General features: G+C 40.0%; 1 protein-coding gene across 3 annotated transcripts in view; it reads left to right on the top strand.

Annotated features, from left to right (window-relative positions):
- The first annotated feature begins 2,819 nt into the window (after nucleotides 1-2,819).
- The window catches only part of RAD52 (RAD52 homolog (S. cerevisiae)), a 28,638-nt gene continuing 18,923 nt past the window's right edge, over nucleotides 2,820-12,534 (top strand). For 2 of the 3 annotated variants that reach the window (XM_008577670.1, XM_008577654.1), the window contains exon 1: nucleotides 2,820-2,934. The gene's annotated coding sequence lies outside the window, so the exon portion shown is untranslated. The remainder of the gene's footprint in view (nucleotides 2,935-12,534) is intronic. The other variant, XM_008577663.1, reaches the window with a different exon arrangement.

The following is a 12,534-nucleotide window of genomic DNA, read 5'->3' on the forward strand; positions in this document are numbered from 1 at the left end:
ATAAGGTATTAAAAAATTGATTGGAAGTTTTCTGAGTGTATGGAAGCTTCTCATGGCTTCATTGTAGGCAAACTTTTAAAAATTATTTTAATTAAAAAAATTTTAATTGTGGTAAAATGCACATAAAATTGACCATCATAACCATTTTTAGGTGCACAGTTCAGTGGTGTGAAGTACATTCAGATTGTTGTGTAACCAATCTTCAGAATTCTTTTCCTTTTGCAAAACCAAAACTCTATACCCACTAAACAATAACTTTCCATTCCCTTTTTTCACTATCCCCTGGCAACCACCCTTCTCCTTTCCGTCTTTATAAATTTGACTACTGTAGGTATCTCCTATAAGTGGAATTGTATAATATCTGTCCTTTTATGACTTGCTTATTTCACTAGCATAATGTCTTAAAGGTTCACCCGTGTTGTAGCATATGTAGGATTTCCTTCCTCTTTAAGGCTGAATAATATTCCATTGGATGTATACACCTCATTTTGTTTACCCATTCATCTGTCAATGGAACTTGGATTGCTTCCACTTCTTGGCTATTGTGAATAATGCTGCTATGAATATGGCTGTGCAAATCTCTCTTGGAGACTCTGCTTTCAATTCTTTTGAATATATAACCAGAAATGGGATTGCCGAATTATATGGTAATTTCTCTTTCCACTTTTTGAAGGGACCACCATACTGATTTCCAGAGCAGCTGCACTATTTTACGTTCCTCCCAACAGTGCACAAGTGTTCCAATTTCTCCACTTCTTTGGCAAGGCTTTTTGTTTTCTGTTTCCTTTTTTAAATGTTCATCCTAATGGGTGTGAAAAAACTTTTTTATGTATATAATTTTGGACAGTGCCTTTTCCATAGAAAATGATCTTGAACATTTTTCCATGTCAGCAGACATTCTTCTAAACATGATTTTTAATGGCTGTACTTAACAGATTCTGTAATGTGGTATTTTAATTTTCCAGTAAATATTCAGAGTTTAAATAATGTTGTGCAGAATAGTCTTATAAAGAAATCTTTGTGTATATCCTGATATTTTCCATAGGATAAGGTCCTGGAGGTTGAATTCCTGGGTCAGAGAGCATGTGCCTTTAAAACTTTTAAATATATGTTGCCAGATTGCCTTCCTAATTGGTTTATACTCTCACTGGCAATGTGACAGTATTGTCTATACTGTTATCAGAGAAACTGATTTTAATGTTTGATCATAAATACATAGAAAAAGGTCAGAAAGAATATATATCAACTGATAATGGTTAAACTATGAGAACCAGTCTGGTTTAATGCATGAGTGGTCAAATAAAATGTTAGATTTATCTTTATTGTTTGGATTTTTCAATATGAATGTACTCACATAATATTTGTATAAAATATTTTAATTTCCCAGTTTATTGGTGAATGGGTATACTGTTCAATGGATATACTTGTTTTCAATATGCATGCTTTGTACTAAAATTTAAGTATTCTTTTGTGAAACATTCACTCATTTCATATATTTTTCTAAGTGTTTAAACTTTATATATATGAATTCTCTACCATATATGGTAATTATCATTCCCTTTTTTCTTGTTTACTTTAAAAGCTTTTTTTTCTTTTTTAACTTACAAAAGTTTAAAAAGTTTTATGTAGGTAGTTACATTTATCTAACTTTTACTTTATGACTTATTTCTCAGCTTTTACACTTAGCCCTTCTCTATTCGGAAGTCGGATATTCATCTATATATTTTTTACTTAGTTTTATGTGTATTTGTGTGCTTATATTTTACTCTTGAACTCCACTGTAATTTATTTTGGTGTTTATTTTGATAAGGAATGCAACATTTACCCCCAAACAGTTAATTGTCCCAGCACCATTTTTTAAATAAACATTCTCTTCTTGGTTGATTCGAAATACCACCTTTATCTAATAAATTATTTACGCACTGGGTGTGATTCTGTGCCTTTTACCCTGCTTCCCACGGTGTGACTGGGAAGAGCGAGCAGTCATCCAGGAAATGACGGGCCCTGGAGTATTACTGCCCAGATAATGAGCCTCGTTAAAGGCGGCTTATTGATACCAACAATTTGAAAACATGGGATGACTTTGTTGAGGTTCTTAGTACTTAGCTGGGGTCGTGATGACTAAACTCATCGCTCTGTTTTTTGAGCATCGCGAATAGGATGTGTTATTGTCACGCAGTTCCAAGGCACAGTTCCAGGGGATACTCTTAAGTCGTCCCCTTTCCCAGGTCGCCACATACTCACTTCCCTCCGGTGTTCGCTAACTCAAGACGCCATCAGGTGATGACTGGATGTGTGCGGCAGTGACAGGAGAGGAAGGAGGCTTCGTGAACAGTTTGCTGTGCCCGCCTGGGGTGGAGTCTGTGAAGGGTTCTGATAACCATCCTTAATAAGATTTAAAAGCACTCCTTTCTTCTCCCGCAGTATCCCAAGTGTGCGTGGAAGGGACCCCCGCCCCGCATCCTAACTGGGTTTTGGGTATGTGAGGTTCTGCGGGACGGCGCGGGAACAGCGCGCCCCAGAGGCCTTAGCTTAAGCCGCATGCCCAGGGAGAGCTCGCCGGGCCCACCAGAGGGTAGCGGAGATCAGGGCGGCAACCGACCGACAGCCGCCGTCCGGGAGCTGGAGGCGGACGAGGCGGAAAGCAGGCGGGACAGACCAGCTGAGAAGGTCTGCAGGGAGCTTCTACCTTGCTTTACGGCTTCAGGCAGATTGCTTTGCGGCTCTTCTCCCCTTGCGACTTTGTTTACGGCTCCTCTTCGGTCTTTTTTTATTCGGCCCGCCTCCAGGGCCCACAGGGGGTGCGAACCTTCTTCCCAGGGTCCCTTGCGCCTCCTTCCCGGCCTTCTCTGCGCGGCCTGCGTCTGCGCTCTCTTCCGGCGGCGCACAGGCTGCGCCGAGCTCCCTGCGTGCACCGCGCCCTGGCCGAGGCGCGTAAGTGGGGGCCGCGCGGGCCCGGGGGCGGCTCCGGCCGGGGGTGGGGGGCGTGGGCCGCCTCTGGTTCTGAGTCGAGCTCCGTGGGGACGCAGGGCGGTGAGCTTGTCTTGCTGGTCTGAGCATACAGATGCTGAGTCCAGAGGCCAGTACTAACTCGCGATCGCAGTAAGGGGTTCGGGATCAGGGCTTCCCGGGAGTTGAGGGGTCGGGGTACAGGAAACACGCAGCGACACACGTGGCCCACGCACCGGACCCCACGGCGGGGACGAAGACCGCGTCTTCTCTGTGGCGCTTCCCTGCTCGGCGCGAGGCGCTCTGCAGATGCCGCTCGTTGACAGGAGCGAAGAGTCTGAAGTTTGTGTCAGTAGCTGGATGGAGTTGGAAGGAGCGGGTGCGGCTGGGGAGGAATTACCGACGTAAGGGAATTTGACACTCAGTTTAGCCGCCTATTCAGCCCTTCTAGGGCTTTTTTTTTTAAAAAAAAAAATTGAGATGTAATTTGTATACAATTAAATTCACATTTTTAAAGTGTACAAGTCATTAGTTTTTAGTATTCACAAGGTTGTGCAGCCACCATCATTATATAATTCCAGAACATTTTCATTACCCTAAAAAGAAACCCTGAAATCCATTAGCAGAAACTCTTCATTTCCGTCTACTCCCAGCCCCACTATTCTACTCCTTGTCTTTGAATTTGCCTCTTCTCAATATTTCATATAAGTAGAATCATACAATATTTGTATTGGCTTATTTCACTTAGCATGTTTTCAGGGTTCATCCATCCGTATTGTAGCAAGTGTTATTCTTTTTTATGACCGAGTAATAGTCAATTGTGTGGATATACCATGTTTTGTTTCTCCATTAGTTGATGGACATTGGTGGATTCCTAGACCTTTTAAGGTGTATTTCTCCACAGAACTTGGAGTCTGAAGCACAAACATTTTAAGATTAAGTTCTCAGAAACCAGCTTTTAACTCTGGGCTTGAGTCAGGTATTTCGTAGCTTCAGGTTTGATACTTTTTAAGGGAGTTTGTGTTTTAAGTATTCTCAGTTCAGCCCCTGTCAGCCCATTAATTGTAGTGGTGACAAGCAGAGAAGCGTTTGTGTGCAGATCTTCTCAGGGAGTCAGAAACCGTCAGAAATTGCTGATGTGTAATGTATGCCGGGACCTGATACCCTGTAATAACACAAACTGGGTGTAGTTGGAGATGAGTGTGTGAAAAATGTAACTCAGCTAGCTGTGGGAGAGATATTTTACCTAAAAAAAAAAAAAAAAAAAAAAAAAAAAAAAAAAACTACAGTCGATCCTCATTATTCGTGGATTCTGTTTTTACAAATTTGCCTACTTGCTGAAATTTGTATGTAATCCCCAAATCAATACTCCTGGCGCTTTCCAAAACGTGTGCAGAGTTGTGAAAAATTTGAGTTGCCCAACGCGCACGTTCCCAGCTGAGGTCAAACAAAGTGATGGCCTTCTTGTTTCAGCTGTCATAGTGTTCATAAGTTTCCTTTGGATAGTATTTTGGGGGCCATGTTTTTCACATTTTTGTGCTATTTCTTGGTGATTTTGCTGTTTAAAATGGCCTCAAGTGTAGTGCTGAAGTGATGTCTAGTGTTCCTAAGTGCAGGGAGGCTGTGATGTGCCTTGCAGAGGAAAGATAAGCTTCCTATAGATAAGCTTTGTTCAGGCATGAGTTACAGTGTTGTTGGCTGTGAGTTCAACGTTAATGAATCAACAGCATGCATTAAATAAGATGTCTTTAAACAGAAACATACATTAAAATAAAGTTAGGTATTTACCTGTAGAACAGCCCTGTACTTCCCCTAGGAACAGTGGTTCAGTATTTGCTAATTCAGTGTTCATGGTGACTTTATAGAATATAATTACCGTGGATAATGAGAATTAACTGTCTAACCAATTTAATTATTCAAGGGCAGAAAGCTTAGTTGGACATTTTTCAGTCTGCAATTTTTAACATTTTTTCACTCAAGGCATTCATTTTTAATACCATACTGGAAGTTCTGAAGTGAAAAGAAGCTGAAATAATGCTAAAATGCTCTTCATTCTACGTGCTGGGTGGGGACTATGCTAAGTGTTGGGAATTCAGTGATCAGTGTATGGCCCCTCTGTTCTCAAATTGCCAAGTGTGGTAGTGCAGCAGAGAAGTGATTATGGTGTGTTGTATGCTTTGAAGTATGTCTAAAATGCTACGGGAACATAGGATTAATTCTGTTTAGAGTGTGGTGAGGTGCATAAGGCTTCAAAGAAGAAATGACGTTTTGAGATTTATTTCTTTTAACTTAAAAGGTATCTTTTCTACTCTGTTGCTATTTTTTTTAAATGTATTACAAACATTACAGCAGTATTTATATAAATGAAAATAAAAGAAACTTGATATCCAGTCCTGCTCATGAGGCTGATTTTTTAAAAAATATTTTTCAATTCTATTTTTTTAATTTTCTTTTTTTTAATTTTTATTGAATCATAATTGATTATGCATATTTTGGGGGTTCAACATTGACATAGGTTGATCACATCAATATTACTAGCATATATATTGTTACAAATCGTACTTATTCCGTAAGGCTGTTCTTGATCTTCACAATCAGAGTCTCGCATTACTGAGTCTTGTCAGTTCTTCCTCCTGTAGTACATATCCAGAGTCCATCCTTTCTCTACATTTCATTGTCTTGGTTGAACCTTTATCATTTCCTGCCTGGACTGTTATAATATAGGCTCCTAACTGATATCTCCCTTAGTTATTCACTGCTAACAAAGAGCTTTCTGAGGCATAAATATAATCTTATCATTCTCTGCTTAAAACTTTCCATTGCTCTCTCATGGTTTATAAAATAAAGCTTCAAGCTTATTAGGGTGCTTGTATTAGTCCTCGTGATTATGCCCTGTTCTGTCTTCAATAATGATGAGAAGAGGTAATATAAAAGAGGAAAGTTTCCTCACGTAACATGCCTCATTCCCTCTTACTCCTTCCTCCCTCCACATATAATTAGAAATGCTTTTAGGTGTTAAGGAAATGGATAAGAATAAAAACATTTTTGCCAGTCTTGTTTACCTTCTTAACATCACAGATTCATCTGTTTCTTGCTTACAGCCACTATCCTAGTCCAGGTTCTTTCCCTCGTACCACCCACAAGTCTTTTTGGTTATGTTTTTATTTCTCTTGGGAAAATACTTATCAGAAGAATTCTTGGGTCATATAGGAGATGTATGTTTAATGACTAAAGAAATCATCAGTGTTATTTTTTTTTTTGTCCTTTTGTGAGACCGGCTGCACCGCGCTCAGCCAGTGAGCGCGCCAGCCATTCCTATATAGGATCCGAACCCGCGGCGGGAGCGCTGCGGCTCTCCCGAGTACGCCACAGGCTTGGCCCCTCAGTCTTATTTTCAAAATTAGAAAACTATAAAGCTTCTAGAAGAAAATATAGAATGTCTCCATGACCTGGGGGTGCACAGAGGTTTCTTAGATAGGACTCAGAAAGCAATAATCACTTTAAAAATGGTAAATTTGATTACATCAAAATTTAAAACTTCTCATCACAATCAGCTCTACGAAAATGAATAGGCAAGCACAGACGCCTTTCTGACGAAGGACTGATATCCAAAATGTATAAAGAACCAGTAGGGTCAAGGGCAGAAGTTAATCCTCTACTGCTGTACCCTCTGGGTCTGTGGCTTGGGCTTTGGAGTCATCCTTACTTTTTCATGGAGGGTATCATGTGTCAACAGCTGAGTGGTTGTTTATCGGCATGTTTCCTGTCAACAGTGTATGAGAGTTCCAATTGCTTCACATCCTTGCCAACTTTTGGTGTTGTCAGTCTTTTTATTTTTAATCATTACGGTGGGTGTAGAGTGGTATTTCATTATGGCTTTAAATTTAGTCATTGATTACTAATGATGTTGAGCACTTTTTTCTGTGCTTATTGATATTTGTATACCTTCCTTTGCAAAGTGCTTGCTCAAATCTTTTGCCCACATTAAATTGGTTGTCTTTTTATTGTTGAGTTGGAGTTCTTTATATCCTTTATTTATTTATTTTTTTTTTGGGCAGCTGGCTGGTGTAGGGATTGAACCCTGGGCCTTGGTGTTATCAGGACCATGCTCTAACCACCGGAGCTAACTGGCCAGCCCTATGTATCTGTATTAGTCCGTTGTGTTGCTATAACAGAAATACCTGAGACTGGGTAATTTATAAAGAAGAGAGGTTTATTAGGCTTAAGATTCTGGGACAGCTGCATCTGGCATGGGCCTCAGGCTGCTTCTACTCATGGCGGAAAGTGGCAGGTAGCCGGCAGGTACAAACAGATCACATGGCAAGAGGAAGCAAGAGAGAGAAGGTGCCAGGGTCTTTTAAACAACCAGCTCTTGTGGGAACTAATAGTGTGAGATCTTACTCAGGACCCTCACCCCCCCAGGGAGAGCATTAATCCATTCATGAGGGATCTTCCCCCATGACTAAAACAGCTTCCAGCACTGTCACATTGGGGATCAGATTTCTGCATGAGTTTTGGGGGGACAACACATCCAAACTCTATCAATATCCTTTTTATATCCTGGATATCAGTCCTTTGTCTGTGGTTGCCTATTCATTTTCTTAGAGTTGTTGGATGAACAGAAGTTTTATGTTTTGATATAGTTAACTTATCATATTTTTTTTTTTATAGTTTTTGCTTTCTGAGTCCTAAGAAATCTTGGCCACCTTCAGGTTGTGAAGATATTCTTTAATATTTTCTTTTAGAAGTTTCATAGTTCTTGTTTTATGTTTAGGCCTTTTTGTAGTTTCCAGTGCAGGGGTTTTAGACATCTTTTGTTAAATTTATTACTAGGTGTATATTTTTAAAACTTTATTGTAAAATGGAGCCATCATTTGTACCATTCATTACTCCTCACATAATGTGTCCATTTTCCTCTGGCTGCTTTAAAGATTTTCTCTTTATCTTTGATTTTCAGCAGTTTACCCATGGTGTTTTTAGGTGTAATTTTCTTTGTATTTATCCTGCTTGAAGTTTGTGGCACATCTTAAATCTGTAAATTTATGTCTGTCAACCAATTTGGGAATAAATTTGGAGCTCTTATTTTTTTTTATTTTTTATTTTTTTAAAAGATGACCGGTAAGGGGATCTTAACCCTTGACTTGGTGTTGTCAACACCACGCTCACCCAGTGAGCGAACCGGCCATCCCTATGTGGGATCCGAACCCGTGACCTTGGTGTTATCAGCACCACACTCTCCCGAGTGAGCCACGGGCTGGCCCTAGAGCTCTTATTTTAAAAAATATTTCTTCTGTCCCATTCTCTTTAATCTCTTCTTCTGGGACTTCAATTATATGTGTGTTAGACATTTTGATATTGTCCCATAGGATCCTGGGGTTCTTTCATTATTTTCAATCATTTTATCCCTAATTTTACATTTTTGTGAACAGGATTGACAGTTCAGGATGATTTATGAGATTCCTTGTTCAGAATAGTCCTTATTCTTTTATAAGTATAGTAAAGTATAGTTTCTGATTTTACTAGAAGGCTTTTCTGGGGGAGGTGGTTGTATGTCCTTTGACTTATAAATTTTCTTTTGTCTTGCAGGAACTAAATTTCCCCCTCTTTCCTCCTTTCACATCATAGTTTTCAAAGGTACCTTTCCATTCCTTTTTGCCCTCTTCTTCCCAGAAACATTGACTTTCCAAGACTGCCTCATCAAGTTCTGCATATGCTTACGTGTCTCTCTCTCCCCTTCCTGCTCTGTCAGAACTCTTTTTCAGTGTTTTCATGCTCAGTGCAGGCTTTCTTTTTCAGGGAGTGCTTTTAGTTCCATCTTAGGCTCAACATTCTCCTCTTTTCCCTTCTACGCATATCCCATCTGGATCCCACCTCACTCTCCTTAAAGAGTTGGGATGAGAGTTTGAGAAATATCTCCACCAGAAATTAATGTTTGCTTTTCTACTTACAGGTAATTTGAAGCTTGTAGTATTTTCAGTCTTCTAACTATGTTGAAGATACAGGATATCGGTGGGGGTTTTTGTTCTTGTTGGTCTGGATAGTTTTTGGAGGATGTGTTGGGATATTTGGATTTATATAGCTGCCATAACCTTGGCTATGCAGGAAGTCTTTCCTAACATTTTATTTTGAAAAATTTGAGGCCTTTAGAAAAGTTATACAAGGAATGCCTGCATGTTCTTCACATAGATTCATAAATTTGTTACTTTTGCTTTATCTCTTTCTCTCCCTCTGTTTACATGTGCATTCTTTCTCTCTCTTAGTTGAATGAATTGAGAGTAAGTTGCAGAAAACATGACACTTTACTCCGATACTTCATCAAACATCTCCTGGTAACAACCACAATATACTTATCACAATAAGTTTAACAATGATATAATACCATTATCTCATATTCAGTCCATTGTCAGATGTCCCCCATTGTCTTAATGTCCTTTATAGCCTTTTTTCCCCCCGATCCAAAATTTCATCAGGGATTACACAGTGCATTTAGTTGTTATGACTCTTTAGTCTCCTTTAATATTGAAGAGTTCACCAGCCCATCTGTTTTCTTTTTTGAGACATTAACATTTTTATCAGCACCACACTTTCTCAAGTGAGCCACCAGCCAGCCCCCTAGACATTGACATTTTTAAAGAGTGCAGGCCATTTGCCTTGTAGATTTGAATTTGTTTGTTTCCTCACGATTACAGTCATGATTAGATTGATACAGGTACTACCTGAATGATGTTGTGCCCTTCTCAGTGCATCCATCAGGAAGCACAAGATGTGACTATTATTGATGACATTAAGTTTGATTAATTGATTAAAGTGGTACCTTCCACATTTCTCTGTTGTAAAGGTAACTTTTGTCCCCTCCTTTTTACCCCCAAGTGCAAGTAGTTTATTTGGAGATGACCCCAGGACAACACTGGGAGAGGAGAGGGCAAGTGAGGCAGGAGAGGAAAGGCAGTCAACACAGTGTGTGTTGTCAAGCCGATTACCACCTGTAGGCGTCCACACCTCATGCGATAGGGGAACTCTGGAGCCAGTGGAGAGGTCATGGCTTGGTGTCATCCCACAGAAAGGGTAAGAAATCTGTGGTCTTTAAAGACTGAGGACTGCTCCTGTGGAGTGTCAATTCTCTGGCACTTCCAGCTTGCCATGAACAGGTGCAAAATAGGCTCTGGATGCCAAAAAAGGCTCTCAGGTAACAAGATGCAGGTGTTGGCATTTGGAAGTCAGGCCAGGGTGCACTATTGTGGTAAGAGCTGAAGGGATAATTAGCAGAGCATCCACAGTGTCCGCTCTACCTGGGTACCCCAGAATTGAGAGTTTATGTGCCGTTATTTTTTCAGAAAATGCAATTCCAGGAAGCAGAAGTGAGGGAAAAGGTTGAGTGAGGAGAGGAGGAAGGTTAAGTCAGTTCAAGAGTGCATTTCCAAGTTAGCCACTCCGTGGTAACAAATAACAACCGATTATTGAACTCCTAAAGCTGTCTCCCAGGAGGATGCATAGAGTACTGCATCCCAGGACAATCCGTTTAAAGAAAGGAGGAAGAAGAGTTTACCCCTCAGCTTCTGTATTTCATTGGAAAAAGATTTGCCCCATGGTATATTAACTCCCCAAAACTTCCAGGGTGTGCATGTGTGAGCATCAGGTGGGTCCCTTAGGCCCTCAAACCTCAAAGGCAAGAGGGAAGCCAAGGGTGGGAAGTGAGGCATCCAGTGTGACCAGGAAGTCAGGGGCTATAGGGTTGTTCTGTGCACACTCGTTAGAACCACGTATACTTGGTCAGCCCAGTGACAGGTGGAGTGGAAAAAGAGGTCAAGGGTCTCAGAGACAGGCAAGGCCAAGAAGACTTGAGGTGCTGCGTAAGGTATGCTTGATAGATTTGGATTCTACCTTTGTTTAACAAATATACACATACACACACACATATAAAACACACATACAAACACAGTCACATATAAAAAAAGACAATAGCTATCTCCTGGTGGTGGGATCCAGCTAAATTTTTTTCTTCATATATTCTTTGGTATATATTTAAAGCTTTCTACAATAAAGATATTTTAATTTTATAATGGGAAATGTTTGTGGACAGCTTTAGAAAGGAAGGCAGAACAGTAGGCATTTTTTTCAAAGTAGAAAAACAAAAAAAGGCAAAAAAAAAGATTTCATGTTTACTTTATGGGCAGAGACAAGATTGTTTTTTTCCTCAGTAAAAGGTTAAATCTTTTAAGATATTTAGAAAAGTAGAACAAGTTACTTTTTAAATGTGAGAAGTGTAACTTTGTCTTATAATAAAATCAGTTTCTAAAGATTTTAAAAATATATTTTGTATATTTTGCATTATGTGTTTCTTTCCTTTATTTGTTCATTCATTCATTTAATTAGCCAACAGCTATTGTTCACCAAACACTTCTTGACCCCCTACCTATGAGCAAGGGACTGTGCTAGTCACTGGTGATGCTAAGAAGAATCAGAAAGAATCCCTTACCTTCTTGGCACTGATGTTGGAGTGGGGGAAAATAGACTGTGCAGAGACAGTACTCACCAAGTATTCAAATGCTTTCTTACATTTCCCAGCCTCGTTGCAATTAAGTCAGGGCTATATATGTAACAATTTCTCCCAGGTGTACTGTGACCAGAAGTGATACACTTCTGGGCTAAGGCAGCTGTTAACTGGTGTGACTCCAATTCTCTCTACTCCTGCAGTGATGACCTTGGAAGCCACATGTTCTAAATGACACAGCTACAAGATGGACAAAGCCACCAGACTGCATTAGATCTTGCATGAATGAGATACAAACTTTTACTGTGTTAAGCTGTCCTCCCTACTTTTTTTTTATTGTGATAATATACATATATAACATAAAATTTACCATTTTAACCATTTTTTAAGTGTTCAGTTCAGTGGCATTAAGTACATTCACAAAATATGCCCCTTTGTTTTTAACAAAATACCTGATGAGTACTCGTTTGATTTTATTTTTTTGTGACTGGCTGGTAAGGTGATCCGAACGCTTGACCGTGCTGTTATCAGCACCACCTCTAACCAAGTCAGCTAACCGGCCATCCCCTTACAAGTACTCATTTGAGATTTTGTGAATATCTTGTTCCTCAACAGCCTTTTTGTAACCACTGATGATTTTTGCTGTAAGCTATTAATATTTCAATGTAATAAACAGGAGGATCTTATTTTATTTTATTTTGTTTCCCTTTTTGTCTTTTTTAGTGACCGGTAACGGGATCGCAACCCTCGGTGTCACGTCCGCACCATGCTCAACCAGTGAGCAGACCAGTCTCTATATGGGATCCGAACCCTCGGCGGGAGCGCCACCGCACTCCCAAGCGCGGCACTCTACCGAGTGCGCCACCGGGCCAGCCCAGGAGGATCTTATTAATACTCTTTTACATATGAGGAAATTGAGGCACATATAGGTTAAAAAATTGCCTGGTTTAAGTAACTTACCTGGCGGAGATGGATATTAAGCCACATCTAACTGTAGGGTTCAAAGTGTGCTTTATGGCGGGGGTTTGCACACCATGACCTGTGGACCAAATCTGCCACCTGTTTTTTTTTTTTTTTTTTTTTTCTTTTTTTTT

Source organism: Galeopterus variegatus, unplaced genomic scaffold (genome assembly GCF_000696425.1).
Source record: "Galeopterus variegatus unplaced genomic scaffold, G_variegatus-3.0.2 Scaffold70, whole genome shotgun sequence".
NCBI lineage: Eukaryota > Metazoa > Chordata > Mammalia > Dermoptera > Cynocephalidae > Galeopterus > Galeopterus variegatus.